Genomic DNA, 26,835 nt, shown 5'->3' on the forward strand with positions numbered 1-26,835 from the left:
TAGCAAGATTAATTTTAATAGAGTCAAGGAAAATTGGACAACCAGCTGGTTTTTCAACAAATTTTTAGTGCGGTCAATTGTTTAACTTGACCTTTTGAGACTTTGGAAACTTTATAAAATCAGACCTTTTGAGACTTTGGAAACTTTATAAAATCAGACCTTTTGAGACTTTGGAAACTTTATAAAATCAGACCTTTTGAGACTTTGAAAACTTTAAAAAATCAAAAATTTTGAGGCACCTTCCAGCTTGAGGCCCTAAGCTTACTTAGCGTGTTCGGTAATCCGGAATTGAAAAAATTAATGGATTGGAAACGATCTTTTTCCCGAACCCACCCTCCAAAAATTGAAAATATTTCTGTTAAATATAACCTTGAATTTGGAACCTACCAATTAACTAAATGAATTATAAAGTCAATGTAATAAAAGACAGATGAAAAATAAAAATTGAAATCAAGACGTAAATTCGCTAAAAATATAACCATCCAAGATATATCTATTCCCGTCTCATATTAATACCGAAAACATCCTCTTGAATTATTCAAGAAGACAGAAGATGAAGTCCGACTGACCTGGAAGCCGGAGTTACTAATACCCAGAGCAGACTTTAAGCATTCTCGGGCTCATTCCGAACTGTCTCCGAGTCACAATTTTCATTTTTAGCGGATCCACGAGAGTCTCCTTCTCGTAACGAAGTCACTTAATATTTTCGCGACCGTCTTTATTATTTGTCTCCGAGCGCTCCACTTTCGTCCCAAACGAAGCGAAGATACCCCTCCCCCCTATACATAGGACATAAGTAAAGTAATAATAATAAGTAAGACTAGTGTTGTAAGTCGGAAAATTTTCCGTATTTTTCCAAAAAAAATAAAAAGGTTTTAATTCCATGATTAGTCTAATATATTGTTGAAAATTTAAATAAAACGGCATTTTCGCATAATTTTTTCGAATCTAAAAGTAAAACTAAACCTCTAGACTAGTTTAAACTGATTAGCAATGTGACACTATTAATGTTTTGTAGTGTTGTTTGTTTACTGATATTAGACATTTTATATCGATAAAAAGTTAAAAACATTAAAAACCTTTAAAAAGTAATATATGTTTCAATTTTTAATTTTTCTGATTTGCGGAAAATTTTCCGCATTTTATTTTTCCGGAAAATTAACAACACTAAAGTAAGACATTTTTGTCGGGAAAAATTACTGTCATGTTAGTATGACACGAGGGATGTTTTCAATAGTCAATTTTATGTTACGATTCAATAATTCATTTTATTTTGCCAAAGTAAGCTTTTTTTTACTGTTGAAAGTCACGAAAGTGTTTCAATAATTACTAAGCCTTGGCTGATCCATCAAAATATGCAGTTGGCTGCGATTTCTCGGGCACCGTTACCATATAAGTTATATTAATATTGTCATTGGTCAAACAGACATTCAGTAAAAAATTAGCGTAAGCGGTATACTTATCGATATTATGTTACTTATGATATTAAAATTTTAAAAGCTTAGGTTAAAAATAGAGTTCTACTAAAGATAATTATAAAATGAAATAATTACGTGTTCATTAACTAATATTCCTTTTCATAAAATAAGCTACGCTTGCTGGACTTGTTTTTATGTAGCTCATTCGTCACGAAATACGTAGAAGTTCCGTTCAGTTTATACCTAAAAACAGGGTGCCTCGTCGAATTTAACCTCATGTCCAAGAATTTTCGTTGAAAAAGGTCATCGATACGTCACCCGTGACGTAGCAGCTAAATCAAAACAAGAGGGCCAACGTTAATTTATGAAAAGGCCAATTGGAATGGCGTTAAAATCTCAACAACAAAAGTCCCCAAACATTTCAAACTATTTTCGGCAATAATACGGAATTAGGCTTAAGCCCAGGTAGCCGTAAGAAGAATAAAATTTAAAATGATCTTCGTTTAAGCGTCACCCAGAAGAGATAAAAATCCTACTTTCTGCTTAAAATCAGCGCCTCGAGGCTGAAATCATAACCGAGGCTGAGAGCCAGTTAGAACATTAAAAGTTAAGGAGCAGTAAAATAGTTGCCGGGATTTTCGACTCAAATGAAACGGAAGACGCCGCCAGGGACTCTTGTTAGAGAAGGAGAGCCGCTCTGGTACAAAGCGTTTCGTTTCCTCCGTTATGCAAAAGAGGGCGCCGCCAGCGTTTGACAAATGAAGGCTGATGATAAGCGTCTAGCAGAGAGAAGCGCATCCACGAGGAAAAGCCAGAAGACGTCGTCAAAAGAAAACCGGAGGAAAACGACCAAATCTAATTACGGACCCGCCTTTTTTATCGCCCGTAAGATGGAGCGACGGCGGCTTCCGGTTTGCCGAATGCGCTCACGCGTCTTCCGCTTAGGCTAAAATGTTTTTCTCCGACCATAATATTCGATTACTCGGGAGACGACGGCTGAATTCGCGCTCCAGTTCACTGCGGTAGAACTCCCGAGGACGCGACATTTTGCAAATCTACACTAAAGAATAATTATCACACGCGAATCCCAACTTTAGGATTTTAATCATTTCCAAAACTTACAAACGTTATGATTTTTTAAAAAACCTATTTTTAAGGGTAATTATTTAAGAAATATAAGTTTGTTCTAACATTACTTTTTATTAAAACCAAGGATGTTTTTATCAATAATTGGGATGCAACGATATATCGGAAACCGATAAATCGGCCGATATATTGGCCTATTTTTCTAATATCAGTATCGGCAAATATCGGCTTAAGCGAAGCCGATATTGGCCGATACCGGTGTTAGAAAAATATTTTCAGAAAAACATTTAAAAATAAGAAAATTCTCGATTAATGATAATACTTTATTTTTTTTAGTCGATTGTGACGTGTGGGACAATTCCGTCCTCTCGTCCATTTGAATAATCAGGGCGAGATATGTGTAAAGGCCACGCCAACGGGGGGATACATGGGGACACGGGTGAGGACACCCGTGGCGGAAGTATTCCGACCACCCGTTGAGGGATTGGTGGTCCTGGCCATCCACAAACTCTGCCTCCCAGACGCTTGAGGTTACAGGAGTACGCCACTACTCCCGGCGGACGACAGACTTCAGAAACTATTTCATACCTTTTTTTTACCCATATCGGTGCATTCCTATACTTAATATAAACAATAATGTATTTAATCAAGTACGTTTGTTATCGAATTTTAACAAAATTTCAAACCCTTCGATAACCCCGGGTTACCAGGTACACCAAGAATTAATTAATGAGAGTTTATTTGTTTCTTCGTGTGCCTGGGTGTACCGCAAATTCGTCATAATTGTACAAGGCCTAGACGTATTTCAATTCAAACCAGTATTTACTCTTTTTAACAAGTATGCTGCTAGGTAAATAATAAGTTGTCATAACTCTGTCTCGATTTGTTGAGAAAATTATAATTATCAGTATTTTAATTTGAACACTTTAAATGTATTACGACGTGTATGCTCGACAGTTGCTAAATATGCGACTCCAAATTTGATGCTGAAGAAAATAAACAGTATGATATTTTTGTGGACTAAAATGATATTTCAGAGAATACAGAATGGCAAGTTAATTTCCGAGGAAATCTTCCGTTTAAATTATAAATCTAATGTTTTTTTCCGTTATATATTTTCGTGATATTGTGTAAAATTAATAATTATTGTCCAAGGCTTTATTTACACGTTCGTGGAATTCTCGTAAGGCGCCATCTTTAGAAGAATCTTTATACACTTGACGCTTTTTATCGAGTTCTCACGGAGATAAAAATTATCACGAAAAACTCTTCTCCAGAGAAGAATTCCTTCTTAGAATTTTGACGCACTCCTGGCTATAAATTCTGACACATGGCGCGGCGTACGGCGGCGATGGCGGTGAGACAATAGTGGCTACAGGAGTTTTACACCAGCCTACGCTAAACTCGTGTAAATCTACCGTCGTTATTCGTGGCAATAATCTACGACTCGAAAAGCCGCACGTGCCAACGGAAGAGTCTAAACTTCGGATAAGTCGAAAAATATATAAAGGCACTCTGAAAGATCCCATTCTAGAGAGCTAAGCAGCCAGAAAATAAAAAGGACACGAAGGCGACCAGTGAAGCTTCCCAGAAACGAAATTTCCCAGCGCCCTCAGTCGTCGAATTCGCGAAACTACCTTCGCGAAAAGTTCTCCTAAAATAGAATTAAATTGTGATTAATTATCGCTAGACTGGCTTTCTGAAGTTATCTTTAAAAAGTCTCGGCACTTGAGACGAGAGGTCTTCCAGACGACGTATTGGTCTGGCACGCCAAAAGTGGAGCGACACGCGGTTAATGACAAATACAGACACAATAGCGTTACTCCAACACCATGTCAACACGTAGTTACGTAACGTAATTACATATATATACAAAGGTTCTCGCTATTGTAAAAAAATATACATATTATGTTCAAACGGGCCCCGAAGAAGTATTAAAATATTTTTTATGTTCAAAGGCAGGAATCCATACCTCTACTTGGAATGCTTATCGCGGCAGATTTTCGTCTCGATGTGGTTGGCGGTGTTTTTGACGTCACTATGTTAACTTAGGCAATACGGCTTGCCACCACCATCCTACGCATTGCAACACGGTCACATGAATTAATATCTTTAAAAGTCGCTTGATGACTTAGGCCTAAGGTGGTGCCTAGGGTATTGCTGATTATTATTAGTATTATTGTTAGGATAAGCATTCAAAGTAGAGGTATGGATTCCTGTCAAAGTTTTTTTTTAAATGTAATAAATATTTCAAAAACTTACATTGTCGTTGGGAATTCAAGGTATTCACACTAGGTGGAACTGTGAAAGTGGTCCCTTAGATGTCCAACAGAAAGTTTCCGGTCACTTTTGTCGTCTGTGGATGGCGTTCTGCGAAACAAAGTATATATATATATATATATTCAAATTATTTTCAAACATTTTACTTGATAATATTAAAAAAATAAAGCTAGATCAATAAAGTATTTGTTTGTTCTTAATCCACCTCATGCTCTAATAATAAGCTCCTCCCCCCTAAACAAAGCCCGGCATCTTATTGGTTCCCTAAAACTGACATCTTCCAACGCCGGTGACATTTTCCTAGCTCCATCACAGATACGAAATTAAATAAAGACACATTCAAATTATTAAAAAACTTAGGCGCAAATTACAAAAAATAAATCTATATAGATAAGCAATTAAATAAAGAAACATTTGAATAACTAAAACTATTTTCTGTAAAGCATACAACGAATAAAATGGTCGCCATGATGGTACGCTTTTTTTCCCACTTATAAAAACATAGGTTACTTATTATCTACGTCATGCTGCCAAATTTCTATAGACCCTAGCATCTAGGAGCAACAAACACAAGGAGAACGCAGCTAGCCTTTAAACACGCTAATGCAGTGTTGTGTACAAATTTCATTGGACGATCCTTTACGGTGCACGTTTTACGGAAAGGGGAAGACAATTTCCGAATTTTCCCCTTCCAACGGCAGCAGGCGCTAAAGCGTCTAACCAATGAAAGCTGTACGCAAGAAAATCCACGAATTTTGACGGGTTGCGTTCTTGTATGGGGTGCTGTGTTTGTTGCTCCTAGCTGACACTGCCTTAATTGGTTTGCGTTTCTTTATGATAATTAAATTTATATTTAAAAACTAAGATGCGAAGTGTAACAAAAAAGCTAGTCCAATACTTTGGGATAATTATTTTGAAGTAAGGCAAAAAGGTTTCGAACAACTGTGGAAAGGCAAAAACAGTATATTTTTTTCCCAACTCGCCCTAAAATAAAAGCTCCTAATGATAAGCCTAATTTATCTCCGAGAAAATTGGTTTTTTGCTTAGCCACACTGAAAACTTTTCGACGTCGTCGCAAAAACAAATTTTCACCACCAAAAAAAAACCTAAAGAAAATACAATGATTTATTAATCCAAGAAAAAATGTAGAAGCCTAATGGATTATCTAAGCTAAAGAGGCAAAGAAATACCAAGAATGACTACGGGTTAGTAGGAGAATAGAGTAGGAGCTTTGGCCATGGCCGCCATTGTGGTCGTGAATTTTTTTATGAATAGGAAAAAGCATGGGGGACGTCGTGTGACGTAACACTGCCATTACTCTATATGTGGCTTCAACTATAACACCTGTTTTCAAGATTTCCGGAAGATCCGCCTACACGGAGATAGAGAACGCAACCCGTCCCAAGTCGTGCATTTTCTTGCGTACATTTTTCATTGGTTAGACGCTTTAGCGCCTGCTGCCGTCGGAAGGGGAAAATTCAGAAATTGTCTTCCCCCTTTCCGTAAAACGTTCAGCGTTAAGGTTCGTCGAATGAAATTTGTACACAGCGCTGCGCAAGCGTGTTTAAAGGCAAGCTGCGTTCTCCTTGTGTTTGTTGCTCCTAGCTGCCATTGTACAGGAGTGTCTACACCCTCTGAAGCCATAAAACCGAAAAATAAGATTAAAATATAAATGCATACTTTTATTCAACGATATATTTCTGAGAATATGTTTGGCAGCTAGGAGCAACAAACACAAGGAGAACGCAGCTAGCCTTTAAACGCGCTAACGCAGTCTTGTGTACAAATTTCATTGGATGAACCTTAACGCTGAACGTTTTACGGAAAGGGGGAAGACAATTTCTGAATTATTAATTAATTAATTATTATTAATTTATCGAGATGACCCTTTATGATATATCTCCGCAATTCATTCCCACCCAACAGGGCCAACACATAAACATTACATAACCAAACTGAATTAAAACTGCCGCGACGGTGAGCGTTCACGAAAAGCAACAAACAAACTCAACGCAATCGCAAATTTATCCGTTAACGCTTACCGTCACACGGCGGTTTTGCCAACCTTTAAACTGCTAAAACGGTTATTCGACTGCGTACGCAGTGAGCCAAGAAACTGCGTACGCCCCGAAAATGCGAACGCGTTCGCAGGCCTGACAGACAGACAGACACGGTGGTTGTATAACCCCTCCTAGGGGACTTTTGTCAATTAATTGTTTATAAACCATATGTTTTAGATGTAATATTTTTTGAAACTCGTTGTATAATGTATTTCTCCTCGCGCTGTTTGGTCTTCTGAATGTTATTTTGGTAAATAATGGTAAGAAATGGTATTTTGGTAAATAATGGTAAGAAATGGTATTTTGGTAAATAATGGTAAGAAATGGTATTTTGGTAAATAATGGTAAGAAATGGTATTTTGGTAAATAATGGTAAGAAATGGTATTTTGGTAAATAATGGTAAGAAATGGTATTTTGGTAAATAATGGTAAGAAATGGTATTTTGGTAAATAATGGTAAGAAATGGTATTTTGGTAAATAATGGTAAGAAATGGTATTTTGGTAAATAATGGTAAGAAATGGTATTTTGGTAAATAATGGTAAGAAATGGTATTTTGGTAAATAATGGTAAGAAATGGTATTTTGGTAAATAATGTTATTTTGGTAAATAATGGTACTTTGGTAGGTAATGGTACTTTGATAGGTAATGGTACTTTGATAGGAAATGGTATTTTGGTAAATATTGGTATTTTAGTAAATATTGGTATTTTAGTAAATATTGGTATTTTAGTAAATATTGGTATTTTAGTAAATATTGGTATTTTAGTAAATATTGGTATTTTAGTAAATATTGGTATTTTAGTAAATATTGGTATTTTAGTAAATATTGGTATTTTAGTAAATATTGGTATTTTAGTAAATATTGGTATTTTAGTAAATATTGGTATTTTAGTAAATATTGGTATTTTAGTAAATATTGGTATTTTAGTAAATATTGGTATTTTAGTAAATATTGGTATTTTAGTAAATATTGGTATTTTAGTAAATATTGGTATTTTAGTAAATATTGGTATTTTAGTAAATATTGGTATTTTAGTAAATATTGGTATTTTAGTAAATATTGGTATTTTAGTAAATATTGGTATTTTAGTAAATATTGGTATTTTAGTAAATATTGGTATTTTAGTAAATATTGGTATTTTAGTAAATATTGGTATTTTAGTAAATATTGGTATTTTAGTAAATATTGGTATTTTAGTAAATATTGGTATTTTAGTAAATATTGGTATTTTAGTAAATATTGGTATTTTAGTAAATATTGGTATTTTAGTAAATATTGGTATTTTAGTAAATATTGGTATTTTAGTAAATATTGGTATTTTAGTAAATATTGGTATTTTAGTAAATATTGGTATTTTAGTAAATATTGGTATTTTAGTAAATATTGGTATTTTAGTAAATATTGGTATTTTAGTATTTTTGTCCCCTAGGAGGGGTAAAAATTTGAAACTCGTTGTATAATGTATTTCTCCCCGCGCTGTTTGGTCTTCTGAATGTTATTTTGGTAAATAATGGTAAGAAATGGTATTTTGGTAAATAATGGTAAGAAATGGTATTTTGGTAAATAATGGTAAGAAATGGTATTTTGGTAAATAATGGTAAGAAATGGTATTTTGGTAAATAATGGTAAGAAATGGTATTTTGGTAAATAATGGTAAGAAATGGTATTTTGGTAAATAATGGTAAGAAATGGTATTTTGGTAAATAATGGTAAGAAATGGTATTTTGGTAAATAATGGTAAGAAATGGTATTTTGGTAATTAATGGTAAGAAATGGTATTTTGGTAAATAATGGTAAGAAATGGTATTTTGGTAAATAATGGTAAGAAATGGTATTTTGGTAAATAATGGTAAGAAATGGTATTTTGGTAAATAATGGTAAGAAATGGTATTTTGGTAAATAATGGTAAGAAATGGTATTTTGGTAAATAATGGTAAGAAATGGTATTTTGGTAAATAATGGTATTTTGGTAAATAATGGTAAGAAATGGTATTTTGGTAAATAATGGTAAGAAATGGTATTTTGGTAAATAATGGTAAGAAATGGTATTTTGGTAAATAATGGTAAGAAATGGTATTTTGGTAAATAATGGTAAGAAATGGTATTTTGGCAAGTAATGGTAAGAAATGGTATTTTGGTAAATAATGGTATTTTGGTAAATAATGGTACTTTGGTAGGTAATGGTACTTTGATAGGTAATGGTACTTTGAAAGGTAATGGTATTTTGGTAAATAATGGTAAGAAATGGTATTTTGGTAAATAATGGTAAGAAATGGTATTTTGGTAAATAATGGTACTTTGGTAGGTAATGGTACTTTGATAGGTAATGGTACTTTGATAGGTAATGGTATTTTGGTAAATATTGGTATTTTAGTAAATATTGGTATTTTAGTAAATATTGGTATTTTATTAAATATTGGTATTTTAGTAAATATTGGAATTTTAGTAAATATTGGTATTTTAGTAAATATTGGTAAGTAGAGATTTTTGGAGAAATAACGGTAATTACCGGAATTTTGGTAAATAATGACCAACAAAGATTTATTTTGAAATAATGATAAGCCTAGGTATATTGTGAAATAACGGTAAACAACGGTAAATTTTGAAATCATTTTAAATAATGGTAAACAACGGTAAATAGTGTAATTACATTTTGTTAAATCAAATCATTCACAAGCAGTAGAAACGAACCGAGAAAACAAGCCAATTAAATTTAATTTTATGAGTATGTAATTTTTTCTAAAAATCGTATTTCCCATCTCAGCTTCACCGTAAATGATCGGTTTTATGGACCTACATTGTTAGAAATTTTTTGTAGTTGAACGTGATTTCATTGTGTAGAATAATGTAAATGTAAAAACAATACAACGTTAGCTGATATCAAAGGCACGGTTTATAGAATCTACACAGGTTGGAGCTCCCTGTACCTTCGTACATGCTAGCGATTAGGTCCCCTTATTTTCTACTGCCTGCCAACCCTGTTCCAGACTTAGCTATCTATGCGCCACCTGTATGTTATAAAGAGTACTAATGTGCTTTATATACAATTTGTTAAAAATAAATTTGAAATATAAATACAACAAAAGCTTCACCTCTTTTTTTATTTAATTTCTATATTCAAAATTTTAATTTAAAGCCAAGATTATAGAGAAAAAAATCCACGTGTCTATCTACGCTAAGGCCTAATAATAATATCATATTTTTAAAGGGATCCCTCACTCACAACAGGGGAAGGCATAGGGGTCACAAAAAAACTGGTTTTGAAGCACACTGCAAGTCTAGATTTTATGTTACCCCTATGCCTCCCCCTGTTGTGAGTGAGGGATCCCTTTAAACAGGAAGCTTAAAACACATTCCAAAAATACAATTTGAAAATTATAAGGTGTTTTAGGATTAAATAATATGAAAAATAAAGAATTAGAATAAACAATATATTTACCTTAGTTAAATATGAAATTCAGAAAACCTCCCGAACATTTAGTAAAATTAAATCACTAGTTTTCTCCAGATGACGCTTTCGGCGCCTTAGCCTGCTGATTTCAAACTTCTAAACGCGGGAGTAGCGAGTAAGCGGACCCTCCCATATCCCAAGCGCTCCAACCTGTGTAGATTCTATAAACCGTGTCAAAGGCTTTTGACTTACGTACGCGTGCATGCAGACATTGCAGATAACGCTGTATAATTTGTTTGCCGGCGCGTGCTGTTTTACTATATGTCGCGGGCTCTAGCCAGAGTAATCTAGAAACAGGTGTTCGCCAAAAGCCCGTACAAAAAGAGATTTATCAAGATGTAAAAAAATAACATCATAGACAAATAAAAACCCAACAAACCTGCCTATTGTATCAGGAAAAACCCGCAATTATTGGGTTTTAACTGTGAAGTTCGTAAGCCTAGGAAGTATTACTATTAACACTTTGGTTCGCCATTGAAAGCTAGATAGGTAGCTACTAAACTAGACGCTATTAGTTTATCCTAAAGCTGGGCGAATAACCGAATTAACCGAATAATTCGATCGAATATCGAGACGAATAACCGTCTCGATATTCGCTTCACGCCTTTTTTGGTATTTGATCGAATATCGAATAGCATTTGTATTATTCGGTATTTATTATCCGTTAAATATTCGGTAAATATTCAGCGAATATCCGGCAAATATTCGGCGAATAATCGTAAAATATTCGGTGAATATTCGGCGAATATTCGGGAAGATATTCGGCGGAAACAAAATTACAAAAAGTACCCTAAAAATAAAATGTGATTTTCTTATTTAATACCGAGATATACTTCAATATTGTAGTACCAAAGATTGTTTACTCTAGTGATATTTTAAAATAAAATACATTTTTTATTTTGGGATGCTCAATGGTACTTTAAACTGATGCAATTCTACCATTTAGATATTAATTTTTTTTAATATTTAAACTATTAGATCTGTTATTCGACAAATATTTGGGTCAATATTCGGTATAGTACTCGACGAATATTCGGTATAGTATTCGGCGAATATTTGGTATAGTATTCGACGAATATTCGCGCCTATTATTCGACGAATATTCGATAAGGTAATATTTCTACTAAGCCTAACTATTCGGTATTTGGTTCAAAAACTACTATTCGTCTCGGTATTCGATTAGAAATTTATTGGGTATTCGATATTCGTCTCGATAGGCTAAAAATGCTATTCGCCCAGCCTTAGTTTTTCCTCATCGTTCTTCGTAAATTTGATTTGATAAATAGTGATACTAGCATTTTAATATTATTTTTGCAACGGTTGCTTATATTTTCATAAGTTTGTTTAAAAAAAACCTTCTTATGACTTTTTAATTTGTCTGTGGCAGACGCTAGATCAGAAAATCCCAATTTGTTTTTGGTGTGGAACCCTAAATTATCCAGCTAATTCTGGCGGAACACAAACAAAGATGGCCGCGCTGTGAATTCTCGGATCAAAATTTTAATTCAAATTGAACGCCATCTGTCGGGGATTTATTTTAAAATATTTATTCTTGGCACTGTAATTGAGAATCTACGAAGTATTTGGCTATTTAAGGTGAATTAAATAAATACATCGTTAAATTGACCTTTAATTAATGTGACACGAACTTAATTAAAAGCTAAATTGAAATTTTCTGTCGAAATATTAAAGAACACATTTTACCGACTGATACATAGATGGCGTGATACAATTGGCCAAATGGAGAGTTACAGGTTTAAGAAAAGAGCTAGCGGACGTGGAAGTTAAGCTCGTTCTCAGTTATTTAAATAGGTTCTTTACTTAATCAATTAGTTTCCCCTTATTTGCATATCAAAAGATCAACAAGACATTCAACTTATTTTGTCTTGAAAAAATAGTTTTTGGCCCAAAAAGTTGAAACGCAAAATTATCCAAAATAACGCCAAGTATTTAAGGTGTATCGCCAGCGCCGCCACGACCTTGTTAGTGTCAAGCGATTTGCGAACTAGCCTAACTTTCTAAAATCGCGCAATTTAGGCTTAGGTGACACTGGAACAAATCTTTCGCGTCTTCAGCAGCGCGCGCTTTTATATTGCGTTTTTAATTTTAATCAAGCAAAGAGTGTCTCACCGATTTCTCACCAGGTGTCGCATCGGACGCGAGCTTTTCGATTCCCCGAAATTTCTTTATTTTATTAAAAATTAACCGTTTAATATTTTTTGATGCGGTTTTCGCCATACATTTTAGTTTTTACGGGCTATAGGGCTATCTAACTGGTTAAAGCTTGACCGTTCCCCTTGAACTACGCCATAATGTTGTTTTCGCGTCGCCTTCCCTTTAACTTGAGCGATTGGGAGAGAAAACGAAGTAGCAGACGACGTTATGACGTAGGGGGAAAGAATCACCACAAGATAGGGAATCCAAGGTTGTAAATAAGGATATTTTTATTAGTAGTCCGCCCATGGACTGTAAATTTTAGAGGACGAGTAAAGCGTAGCCTTCTCCTGTAGAATTTTTGTTTCCCCGAGCATCAATCACTTCGAACTAGAGAGAGAGAGAGAGTCCATCAAGGTCATTTGTACCACGCATAGAGATAGACCCCCCCCCGCATGTTATCTGGAAATCTGGCCGACCGAAAGACACGCGCTTTAGTTTTTTTTTATGACCTTGAGCGACTCCCGTCAGCCTGATCGGTGAACGGGGCGTAAAATACCTCGGGAATACCGGTCCTCTAAAATTTACAGTCCGTGGTCCGCCTGACTAGTGAGCGAAATGTTGGCTGTCCTTCTTGTTTTATACCCCCATTTTTAACCCCACTAGTCAGTGACTATTAAAATAAATTAACGTAGAATTTATTTTAATAGTCACTGACTAGTGGGGGTAAAAATGGGGGTATAAAACAAGAAGGACAGCCAACATTTCGCTTTACCCGTCAGAATTGAAATAGGAATTTATTATCCCTTGAGTTACATAATGTGATTTTTTTAAATAAAATGGGCTTAATGAATGATGAATTTATAATACGCCATATTCGCCATTATTTATGAATATTTCGGTATTAGGTATATCCATCTAATAATACCTGAGGATATAAAGATGTTATTAAAGGCCATGGGCTTTGATCTACAATGTGGTAGGGGTGAAAGTTTTTCATAGTGAACTTCTGTTGAGTATAAAGAGATTAAAACAATGAAAACGTAAGCTTGGATTATGCTACTGCTCATTCTAGTGTCAAGAGTAAGAATTATGTTGAAATAATTGATCTTCTTTAAGTTAAAGAATTGATTGTGCCTTATGTCCAACCCTAATAGGGATAATGGTATTTTCACCCACTGACTTTCGTAGACTCGTATATTCAAAATAACCTAAATAAGTAATTGTTGTCAATTAGTTTAGCCACTAAATTTGGCCAACTAAATGAAAACGATTTTTGGGCCTACGATATTTTTGAGATATACAACTTCTTGAAATTCAATAAATGAAATTCACTTAGTTCGTGACGTCACTGTCGCGAATATATATTCTATTGTTTTAGTTTAAATATTACCAGAAAAGGGAAATATTTTTACGTAACATAATTTTTGAACGGCCCCCAAAATGGCGGCCATGGAGGATTCCACTAAAGAGACGACGACGTCACGAGAAACTAACCGACTGGTAAACGGCAAAAATAGGTCCGCAAATAAAACGTAATGACCAAAACAGTAGCTGTTGGCCGAGCTACTGGCCGAAAGCTCAATTTTAAAGGTACATTCCCAAATATTTGGACCTCGAGTTTATTTAATAAAACAAACATTCCAGGTAAATATTTTTCAAGACCGACTTTTTAAAAAAAAAATGGAGTTACCATTATTAGAATAAAAAAACCTTCACAAAATGTTTAAAAAAGTCCGAAACGAAAACATCCGAACCGAAAAATAAACAACTTCTATTTGGTCCTACTCTTTTTAGTCCGGGGCATCGTAGATGGCGCCAGAACTATACTCTGATAAAGGTACAAATTTCATTAACTTCGTTTTAGTTGACACCAGTGACAAAGGCAGAGTGGACCTTAGATATCTCCAAAATGGATCTCAGGGTATAAAGGGAGTATATAAAGGGGCTTCGTCGTTGTCTGTTCTAGGAATATGGAGCCCTCAAGCTAAATTATAGAATAAAATAATGTTAAAATAGAATTCAGAATGAAATTAATATTAAAATAAAATTCAGAATGAAATTAATATTAAAATAAAATTCAGAATGAAATTAATATTAAAATGAAATTCAGAATGAAATTAATATTAAAATGAAATTCAGAATGAAATTAATATTAAAATAAAATTCAGAATGAAATTAATATTAAAATAAAATTCAGAATGAAATTAATATTAAAATAAAATTCAGAATGAAATTAATATTAAAATAAAATTTAGAATGAAATTAATATTAAATTAAAATTAAGAATGATTTTAATATGAAATTGAAATTAAGAATGAAATTAATATTAAAATAAAATTCAGAATGAAATTAATATTAAAATAAAATTTAGAATGAAATTAATATTAAATTAAAATTAAGAATGATTTTAATATGAAATTGAAATTCAGAATGAAATTAATATTAAATTAAAATTAAGAATGATTTTAATATTAAATTAAAATTCAGAATGGAAGGAAATTAATATTATATCAACATTCAGAATGTAAGGAAATTAATATTATATTAACATTCGGAACGGAAGGAAAATAATATAGATTAAGAATTAAATTAATATAAACAGAAACAGAAATATTTAGTTTCACGACTGCAGATGTCAACTTATGCGCCGGACAATGAAATGCCTTTAGCAACTTGTCTCTTCTTCTGGGTCTTGGAATCTAATGAAAAACTCCAAAAATTTAGCAGGCTTCACGATGCTTCAACGCAATTCCGTAACGCGAGTCTATTTCGAATGGTTCACTACATACTAAGCTGACAGTGGAGGGAAAGTTGAAGCGGCTTTCAGCGATTGTCGATAATGCTTTCATGCGGGCCACAAAAGAGGAGTCGCTACACAGCAGCACCTCAGATCCGAGCGTCATTCTGAAAACTGTCCACTTTAAACTTTCAAATTGAGCTGCATTTTTACAAATTATTAAAAACGCAATTACAATATTTTATATTTTACCTAATTTGAGAAGAAATTTTATTCAATTTGTCTCATGGTTTTTACACAATCCTAAGGATTTGTGTGTATTAGTCTCACGTACAGTATAGCCGTTGCCGATGCCGATGGCGCCGTGTCACGCATATCTCTTCAACGGTTAGGGCTAGAAGAGTCAATGATATCTCGTTCGAATTTACATACATCGCAATTGATAGCCTTTCATAAAGTTTTCAAATCGGAGCCCTAGAAGTTGGGCATTTGCACAATTTATTATTTTCGGTGGTTTCGCATATGTGGTAGATATTTTATTTAAAATTAAGTCCGATAACGTTAAAAAAAATATTATTGGATAGGTTAGGATTCAGTTGAACTACAACTCGGTTTTATCAGTAAATATTAAATTTAAGTATAGTTTTCGGGGTTATTTACCGGACCCCAATGTTCGTGGTTTTATATTTTCGCCTAAAAATCTGCATACAGTTCCTTAATTTAAGTCTGATTTTCATGAAATTTATATTTTTGAATAGCTGTGGTTTACATATAACCTAGAGTGACAAATACGTTTCTTAATTTTAATTCTAAGTAAGGTTTTTTGGGCAGCGTATACGGACCCCCGCAATTTCCAAAATTGTAAATCCGCGTGTTTATAGAGGTCTACGCGCCCGTTTCCCTCTAGCGTTTTTCAAGGCCGTTCTGAGTGCGCCGCGCTTTCAACGTATGACCAGAAGTAACAATTAAGAATGACACTCAACGTAACAAATAAGTGTGATCAGAAGTAACAAATAAGTGTGAAACTGATCGAACTAGTCTTTGTCGTATAACCAGAAACAATAAGTGTGACACTCAACGGCTGACTAGTAGTAGGAAATAAGTGTGATCAGAAGTAAAAAATAAGAGTGACACTGATCAAAGGAAATTTCGATGCTTTCAAAGTATGACTAGAAGTAACAAATAAGTGTAAATACAATTATGTGTGACCGTGGATATATATTGGTTGTGATACCGGTGTTGCAGGTTGCTGTGAATAGCTCAAACAAACTTATCACATTAGAAGGATTGTGTGTATTCTGACCATCGTACGTCTTGTTGTACATTGACAGGATTACATACCTTTACTTGGAATCCTTATCGCGGCAGATTATCGTCTCGATGTGGCTGACGGTTTTTTTGACGTCACTATGTTAACTTCGCAAACAACAACGTGAGAGTCGAGCGCGGGCAAAGGGTAATTTTATCTCGTAGGCGGGGCCAAAGCCGTCAGAGTGATCTTAAAATACGCGATACGGCAAGATAATCATTCCTGACATTAAGTATAGACTTTTGATCTCGTGGTTGTTGGTTACTAGGCAGTATATTTCAGTAAGCTTAAAAAATCTAATATGATTGCTTCCGTAAAACTGACGGATTCTGACGCGATTGTAGTACACGCCGGTGACGTTGAACCTAGGAGCAAAAAACACAAGGAGAACGCAGCTAGCCCACGGACTGTAAATTTTAGAGGACCGGTATTCCCGAGTTATTTTACGCCCCGTTCACCGATCAGGCTGACGGAAGTCGCTCAAGGTCATAAACTAAAGCGCTTGTATTTCGGTCGGCCAGATTTCCAGATAACATGCGTGAGGGGGGGGGGGGAACTAGCTCTATGCCTGGTACAAATGACCTTGACGGACTCTCTCTCTCTATTTCGAAGTGATTGATGCACGGGGAAACCAAAATTCTACAGGGGAAGGCAACGCTTTACTCGTCCTCTAAAATTTACAGTCCGTGGCTAGCCTTTAAACACGCTAATGCAGTGTTGCGTACAAATTTCATTGGACGATCCTTTACGCTGCACGTTTTACGGAAAGGGGAAGACAATTTCCGAATTTTCCCCTTCCAACGGCAGCAGGCGCTAAAGCGTCTAACCAATGAAAAATGTACGCAAGAAAATGCACGACTTTTGACGGGTTGCGTACTCCTTGTGTTGGGTGCTGTGTTTGTTGCTCCTAGGTTGAAGTAGGAATAAATACTTTGCTGATATATTATTTTGTCAGGGCCTATTTTTGTGGAAAGTTCTGCCTTATTTCTAGGTTCTTATTTCAGTTTGGAAATCAGTTTGGGTAAAGTGGCGGAGTGGTTTGCACTTTCGCCTCGCAGCCAGAGGAGCCGGGTTCTATCCCAGCTTGTGGCACTGGGTGAACACTCGGAGTCACTGCTTCCGCGTTGAGTTTGCAAGTTTTCTCCCCGCTGGTTTAAGGGTTTTCCTACCAGCTCTTCAGTTTCCCCTTTCCATGAAAACCTGTTGAGGTTAACGGTAAAAGCCAGAATGTATTGAAGTTACTAAGAATATTTCAGCATAGCATTAACCCTTGGTACCATCCTCACAGCTTTTGTGGAGAAAGTTCGTCTGCATTTAAGGGGCATTCAAAGTCATACCATATAGCAAACTTGAATGGGAAAGCAGACGAATTTAAGCTACAAAGGCTGCGAGGATGGGAAACAGAATCCTGTAGTCCAATATTCTTAGTACCTTCAATACATTCTTGGTAATAGTGAGTGTAGGCAAGGATTCTATCTTAAAATATAGAATCCTTGGTGTAGGGAGCTGTTGGCATTCAGGGGGTTGCCACCACCCTCCAACGCATTGTAACCCGGCCACCAGCCTTAATTAATGGTTTTAAAAGTCGCTTGATGACTTAGGTGGTGCCTTGGGTATTAGCCTAGCTGATTATTATAATTGGTTTTTAAATTTTCGTTAATTTTGCGTAGTTCTAAAAAATTCTTTAAAATAGATATTTCACTTTATCACGATTAAGGTTTCGCACTCACCACGTCACATTTAAAATATCTTTATACTCGAAAGGTAGAAAGAGCTCTAAAATTTCATTATACTCAAAAGAGCCCGTTGAACGATTGCAGGAACACGGGATGAATCGTCTACAATGGGTAATGTCAGTCTTAAACAGTCTTCTAGACGTTCGTTTAAAATTATTTGGCCCCGAGGAGTTGCGACGTACGCCCGACCTCTTTGCCAATAATCCTAAGTTCCCTTCGATGGTGGCCATTCGTTGGAAATATACCAGATATTCCGCCGCAGTTTCGCGAAGGAGCTCTCGTAAAATGCAACGAAAAAATGTCATGGACTCTACTAAAAGGAGAGAATAGATCGACGCCGTCCTGAAATAGGGGGGCTTAACACCCTCCTAAAAGGACAATCGCGTGCTTGGAATTCCTTAGCTCTATTCTCTCGTTTTCACAAGAGTGAAACGAACGATATTTTTTCTTATTTTCCATCTTTCCACGATCTTTCCTACACGGCTTTTATTATTGACGAATAACTTAACACTTTGTAGAATTTATACACTATTGTAGTGGCTTACCTACTATCCTACTACATTTTTCCCTCATAATATCCTACTACAATAGCTTTATAAATAATTGCATATAAGTTCAGTGTAATATTTTACATACTATTTTACTACATTACATATAAAGTATTCGGTATATGATTAATATAGTATTTTACCTACTATATTGTATTTGTTAAATGATTAATATAGTATTTTACCTACTATATTGTATTTGGTAAATGATTAATATAGTATTTTACCTACTATCTTGTATTTGGTAAATGATTATTATAGTATTTTACCTACTATCTGGTTTTTGGTAAATGATTAATATAGTATTTTACCTACTATCTTGTATTTGGTAAATGATTAATATAGTATTTTACCTACTATCTTGTATTTGGTAAATGATTAATATAGTATTTTACCTACTATCTTGTATTTGGTAAATGATTAATATAGTATTTTACCTACTATCTTACTATATAATGTTTTTGGTAAATTATTATTATAGTATTTTACCTACTATCTTGTATTTGGTAAATGATTATTATAGTATTTTACCTACTATCTGGTTTTTGGTAAATGATTAATATAGTATTTTACCTACTATCTTGTATTTGGTAAATTATTAATATAGTCTTTACCTACTATCTTGTATTTGGTAAATGATTAATATAGTATTTTACCTACTATCTTGTATTTGGTAAATTATTAATATAGTCTTTACCTACTATCTTGTATTTGGTAAATGATTAATATAGTATTTTACCTACTATCTTGTATTTGGTAAATGATTAATATAATATTTTACCTACTATCTTACTATATAATGTTTTTGGTAAATTATTATTATAGTATTTTACCTACTATCTTACTATATAATGTTTTTGGTAAATTATTATTATAGTATTTTACCTACTATATAATGTATTTGGTATATGATTAATGTAGTACTTTACCTGCTATCGTATTATATAATGAATTTGGTAAATTATTAATATAGTATTTTGCCTACTATATTACTATATAATGTTTTTGGTAAATTATTAATATAGTATTTTGCCTACTATCTTACTATATAATGTTTTTGATAAATTATTAATATAGTATTTTACCTACTATATAACGTATTTGGTATGTGATTAATGTAGTACTTAACCTGCTATCTTACTATATAATGAATTTGGTAAATTATTAATATAGTATTTACCTACTACTTTACTATATAATGTATTTGGTAAATGATTAATATAGTATTTTGCCTACTATCTTACTGTATAATGTATTTGGTAGATGATTAATATAGTCTTTTACCTACTATCTTACTATATAATATATTTGGTAAATTATTAATATAATATTTTACCAACTATCTTACTAAATTAGCTATTAAGTATTTTGTATACGTTTAGTGTAGTATTTTACTTACTATCTTACTACATAAACAATTTATTGTTTATGTAGTAAGATAGTAAGTAGTATATGCTTAGTGCAGTATATTCCCTACTATCCTACTACTGTATATGTTCAGTAGGAATGTGCGTGATATTTGGTTACACCAAATAATTCAATCGAATATTAATCAAGTCGAATTGAATAGACCTTGAAAATGTTCAAGAATATTCATTTTCCTGATCGAATAGTCGGAAATTCGAAAATATTAGGTTTTTAAATTTTTTGTCCAAAACTGGACGAATAACAGCGGTGGTTTTCTTGATCGGTGAGTTTCAGGGCCGTAAATCAAGAACCTGATGGCTGGATAGTGACTCTTAATGAGCTGTTTGATCTCTTATCGGCTAAATTACTGAGCTAAAACAGCTACCTAAGTAAAATAAAAACTAGACCTGTAAAATAGGAGGGACCTGTAAAACCAAATACCTCAAAAATTTTATTTGGTATTCGAAATACTATTTTTATTTCATCAGCTAAAGCTTAATGGGTCTTGTTTGTTCATTGAAAAATATTCGATCAATCTATGCGATGATTTAAATATTCGATGAATCTATTCGATGATTTAAATGTTCGATCAATCTATTCGATGATTTAAATGTTCGGTCAATCTATTCGATGATTTAAATATTCGATCAATCTATTCGATGTTTAAATATTCGAAATATTCGATTTGGTATTTGACGTGGATAGAAAATAAATATTGGATATTCGATTCGAATAGGTGGTATTCGCTCAATGTTTAGTGTAGAATTTGGAAGGTGCTACACAAGGACATTTCTCGTGCGAATCTAAAGCCGTGTAAAGTCTAAGCGCGAGATGGCGCCACGTATATCAAAATACTGGGGCGAACCAAAGACTAGTGAAAGTTTACCAAAGACGTGACAGTCTCGAGGGACTTAAATATTAGTCTTATGAGCACATGTTTTAGAAAGCAGATGTGATAAACTGAGGTACTATTTGGTTTTGAAAACGTAGGAAAAAGAACTGTAAAGAATACAGGTCTTACAACAAAATTCCAATATGTGATAAAAATGTTTCTTTAAATTACTTAAAATGATTAAATAATTCAAGGAAATTTAACCATTTTGAAAATGAAACTCTATGAAGAAGAGCTAGGCCTTGCTCATGCAGACCTAGGAAAAACAAACACAAGGAGAACGCAGCTAGCCTTTAAACACACTAACGCAATGTTGTGTACAAATTTCATTGGACGAGCCCTTACGCTGAATGTTTTACGGGCGGGGGGGGGGGGAAATTACCGAATTTTTCCCTAAAGCGTCTAACCAATAAAAATGTACACAAGAAAATGCACGACTTTTGACGGGTTGCGTACTCCTTGTGTTGGGTGCTGTTTGTTGCTAATAGATGCAGTCGAAACTCTTTTAAAATGAAAATGAAAATAATTGCACGTGATCATCACCACAGATTATACAGGCAAAAGCGTAGGGGGTTCTTACGCGAAAGGTCCTAGTTGAACGCCTGCCTTACCTAATATCTTACTACATCAGTAGTGTTTTTTTTTTCTATAAGATACGCAATGGGGATCGTACAAACGTCGTTAAATAGCGGATCCCAACCCCGATTTCCCCGTTCCTTTCGTTCAGGGATCCATAATAATTCCATCGTTCCACGTAAGGTGACGCCAAAAGACCCTTTTAACCAACAGTAACCCCCGACCCCCCGAAATTTCGTTTCTGTACGTACAGCCCAACAAAGCTGTTCGCAAAACTGTTCGAAGAAACTCAAAACAATATGGTAAAAACGATAATAGTGCGGCGTAAAATTTTCAGAAACCGTTAAAAAAAAAATTATTTGGAAAAAGGCCTTTCTATAAAATAAACTAAGCTTGCTGAATTTGTTTTAATGTAGCTCATTCCTTACGATATACGTAGAAGTTCAGTTCAGTTTATGCTTAAAAAACGGCTGCCTCGTCGAATTTACTCTTATGTCCAGGGCTTTTTGTAGTAAAACGTCATCGATACGTCACGCGTGACGCAGCAGCAACATCAAAACCAGAAGGCCAATGTTACTTTATAGAAAGGAAAATTTCAAAGAATTCTCTGGTGTTGGTTTAATGTCGTCGATATGAATTTTAGTTCAGGTGGTCCAAGTATAACTTTTCATTTTTTTGGAAACTCAGGAAATTTTAATTTATGTGACAATTTTCTGTAGAATTTCAAAACATTTCAAAGTTTTCGGTTATTTTAAATTTTTGGCCCCTTTTGGTAGGATTAATTATTAAGAGGTAGGTATTCAAAATCTCAACTATGCATTTCTGAAATAAAATTCACGAAATGCATTATGAATGCGCACAAGCCGTGCGCGAACGTTTTTAAACTTAGAACCAGGCGGGATAAATCTCCGCCGCGAGCCCTTAGCACCGTAACCAAGGCTTATTCGAAAATGTATCGCTTTAAAACTTAAAATTAACACCTATCTTTGCCATCAGAACCTAAAACTGGTGATTAGAAATAAGAATTGTGGTCCATAAGGTATTTATTTTTCAAATGTGAGATTTAGACGCGTTTTGTGTGGCATTTATCAACTCGAGCGTGGCTGCTCTACCAAGTAAGATAATATTTTAAATGCCGAAATTTTGAAAAAGAAGATGTCGCTACTGCCCTATCGCCGTACGTTAATTTTTTTCTCGTATGAACAATGCCGTTAACGTGGTGCTCTATGCTAGACCTTTACTTATGGGGACCTTATGACAGGCTTATGATTAGGCTAAAATGTAAAGATGCAGTTGGCATATTGGAGACGAAAGATTGAAGCATACTGAAAATATAATTGCTTCCCTATTTATACAATTGATGGCTTTTAAAATTCATTTTGCGCGTGAAAATACCTTTACTTGTTATGGTCAAAAAGCACGCAAAGAAGGCTGTGTGCCCAAGACATGTACCTGTAGTGTCGCGCGCTAAAACGTAATTTCAAAATCCGTCAATAGCTCTTTATATAAAATACGAGAGGTCAAGTGATTACATTAGATTCATCGTGCATTTAAAGTTAGAGAGCACGCGCATATTTTTGTTTTTGTTGAGCTAGCGCGAAAACGCACGAGACCCTCTACACGGAAATATTAGGAAGCGCGCGCTCCAAAAAATAACACTTTTTATACATGTATGCGTATATATTATTTATAGAAAGAGCAGCTATTGACCTATTTCAAAATTACGTTTTTGCACGTTGTGACTTGGAGGAATAAAACAATTATACTTGTTTTATTCCTCCAAGGTTGTGAGGTATAGCGGGCATATTTACCTGATTTTATACCCTAACATGGCGAAGTATTTTCACGCGCAAAATGAATTTTAAGCTCCACCAATTAGAAAGACCATCAACGTTTGACCTAAGGCATAACATATTTGCAGTTAAAATTACGCTGTTGAGTCAATCAAACAGGGTATTAAGGTCGCGTGTTGCCTAGCACAATATTTTCGTGTCGACACAAAAATCTTCGTTATAGGCCTAGCATAGCGTCGTTTAACACTTTTCAAAAGAGCCAGTACAAGGACCATATAAAGAGTAGCTTACATGTCCAAGCTCTATGTATTACTACTTCGTAGCGAAATGCTGGATGGGTTTTATTAAAGCGTCTATAGGGATAGCAGTAAATAATTATGAGACCAATTAGTGCAGAAAAAAAACGTGGAGGAATTTAGAAATGAAATAGCGACGTAAAAGTAACTAAAAACTGTCAAAATAAGAAAGCAAGTGGCGCCTCCAGTCTAGTTGAATTCGCTCGTTGAGTAAGCATCTAAATCTCGCGTTGATTCGAGCGTTAATTTGCTTTTCGGAATCACGTGATTATTAAACAAGTGGTTTCGGGAAGTCAATAGATGGCAGACAACTCGCCTTTCGTTTAAGTCCCCGGAAGGTGCTGCCACCTATAAGCATTTTTGTAAAAGGTTTTTTACTTTTTTTATAGAGCCGCCACTGGCTTTAAATACTGGCCACATGATTTATACTTCTCAAACTCAGGGAATTAATGAAGGTCCTACATTTCCATACAGGTAGCTAATATGAAGTCTATATATTATTAACTGCCATTAAATCTTCAGAGTGAGGACAAAATATCCAACTTTTGCATTGTCCAGATGAGAAGTATAACATGGCAGCAGAGGACGGTGTTATCGTACTTAGTTTTTTGCAGGGTAATAGCGTTAAATTTTGGGCTCTGGTGTAAGTGTCCTGAAAATTTTAATTAAATATAAATGAACGGTCAATATAATTTTGGATATTCTTACGTTTATCTCCATTCGACCGAAAGAATTTTAAAATGTAGCCCAATTGGCGGGGTGATTTGGTATTTTATTTATAAGGTATGTACTATCTAAGATCCATGTTTAGGTTAGGTTAGGTTAGGTTAGGTTAGGTTAGGTTAGAGTTGGTTAAGTTTACTATTTCAGTTTTTGTTCAGTTACTTTTCTTGACTAGGTGAAGATAAAAATATAATTCATGCTCAATCCAAAAGCCAATTTATTTATATTTATATAAAAACCGCACGTTTCGGCGGAATTCGGTCGAATGGGACACCTCAAAAACCGCCTTCGGTCGAATGGTATTTCGGTCGAATGGGACTAAAGCATTCTTTATTTCTGCCCCCAAGATATTATTGGGAATAGTAGGCGACACGACTTCGCAAATTATGCCTGGACAATACTACTATTAATTGTAAGTGAATATAGCAACTCTGTATGTCATTTAGAAAGTTTGTTGGTAGATTTGCTCGTTCGTAACTGTCCCTGTATATACCATTTTACAATTTCCACCGTGATTAGCTGGAATGCGGGGAGTAAGGAAAACACTAGTCAATAAAAATCAGTTTAAAATTGGAGTGTAGTATTGTCCAGACAAAACTTTTTGTCTTCGTAGATCCTACTACATATCATAATATTATTAGGGCAGAAGTAAAGAACTTCCATAATTTAAATAACAGCTTTAAGGAGATTAATCTAGGAATATGAAAACTCGGTACCCTGGAATAGAAAATTGTATTCCCCCACTACGAGCTCCTCTCTCTCTCTTCGGCAACGCAGCGCGAGCCAGAATCGCGGACATAAGCGTTTAGCGCCACCTTTTCTACATGTTTTTAAAAAATTCGTCTGCTAGTTTTCGAATATGAAAATTCATTGTCTATTCCTACTAAAAACACGAGACTAGAAATACGCGAATAGAAAAACTAGCAGACGAAAAGCCGATTAAAAGTGTAAAGGTTCTATGATAGATGGCGATACTTGTTATGTCTGTGAATTTTTTACGACCACTCCAGGTTAGCTTGAATCCTCCTAGGATTAATGACGTATCACAGTTTCTGTCTTTTGTACAACAAGCGGCTAAAACCCCGAACATTATCCAATAACTTTCTAGGTATTTCTCCATTTTTTAAAAAAAGCAGGCTACACCACACTTCTATTTGGAGGAAGGTGTTTGGACAATACTATATGGCGGAAAAGTTACAATACGCGTATTTTTTATAGAACACTAGCCATAGAATTTCTAATACTAAGAAATATACGGTTGTGAATATACGATTAATAAAATGGAAATACAATAAAAACATTTTATCGACTTGAGCCCATTTGTACTTCGTAGTCGAATATTTTACAACTTGAAGACGACGCCATATTTCTGTCGAGCTTACGTGACACGTCATAATATAGTTTTAGAATAAAAATAATGATAATTACAATTATCCAACTCAACAAATGGACACAAAGTTATTACAACTTATTATTTATCTAGCAGAATACTTGTTTGAATTGAAATTAACCTAGGCCTTGTTACTTGTACAATAAAGATTAATTTGACGAAATACGTACATTGAATTGGAATAGTACCGCTAGAATGACATAAGCGCGTTCGGGAGTCGTGGTTTCGCGAAACAAATTCTGAAATTTTGAGTCGGCGCACTCTATCATTATACGGGTGGCGTCCTCTATCACTTTCAAAGTACATTAGTACTATTATATTGTATAGTATATAGTTCCCGCAGCTAACAGCGGATGGCGCCACTGACAAATGATAGAGTTCTCAATTTTGAAAAATTTGTTTCGCGGAAGGCAGATTGAAATTGTCATTCTGGCGGTACTATTCCCAATTCAATGAATACGTACGAGTATACAAAGATATATTTGCGGTACACCTGGGTACACGAAGAAACAAATAATTGTATATCGACCACACTCATACCTATACGTAACGCCTGTTCTAGTTTAGTTCAAACTACGTTTTTAATTCTTCGTGTACCCTGGGTTAGCGAAAGATGTACAATTCGTTAAAACTCGATCGCAAACGTACTTGAGTGCGTTAGCCGGCGAACTGAAAGCGATTTCAAAGAATGTTCCTTCTCGAACTCGAGGTACTCCGGACGTTGTTGCCTTGCAAAACCTCTCTATTAACAGTTAAAAGCCACCAACGAATTGGCGTCCGTTTTATCTCCATGTATAAGTCAGGCGCGACGGCTAGATGGCGTTAGACGGCTGACTAAAAAGGAGCGTACCATCCATTCAAGAATCGATACGGAAGATTTTCTGCCGTTAGTTTTTATATCAGACGCGGGGTGGCGCTGGAATCGCGATACTCGGCGCTATACCGTGACCGAAGCTTGGACGACACCGATAACA

The 26,835-nt window shown here is 34.7% G+C and overlaps 1 long non-coding RNA gene across 1 annotated transcript in view; it reads right to left on the reverse strand.

Annotated features, from left to right (window-relative positions):
- Positions 1–3,463: 3,463 nt before the first annotated feature.
- Positions 3,464–26,835, reverse strand: part of LOC149925307 (uncharacterized) — a 28,656-nt gene continuing 5,284 nt past the window's right edge. The window contains exons 2-3 of the long non-coding RNA XR_016476820.1: positions 4,767–4,874; positions 3,464–4,158 (exon numbers count right to left, since the gene is read on the reverse strand). This is a non-coding gene — a long non-coding RNA (uncharacterized LOC149925307). The remainder of the gene's footprint in view (positions 4,159–4,766; positions 4,875–26,835) is intronic.

Source organism: Leiobunum rupestre, chromosome 10, assembly GCF_980474605.1.
Source record: "Leiobunum rupestre chromosome 10, qqLeiRupe1.1.hap1, whole genome shotgun sequence".
NCBI lineage: Eukaryota > Metazoa > Arthropoda > Arachnida > Opiliones > Sclerosomatidae > Leiobunum > Leiobunum rupestre.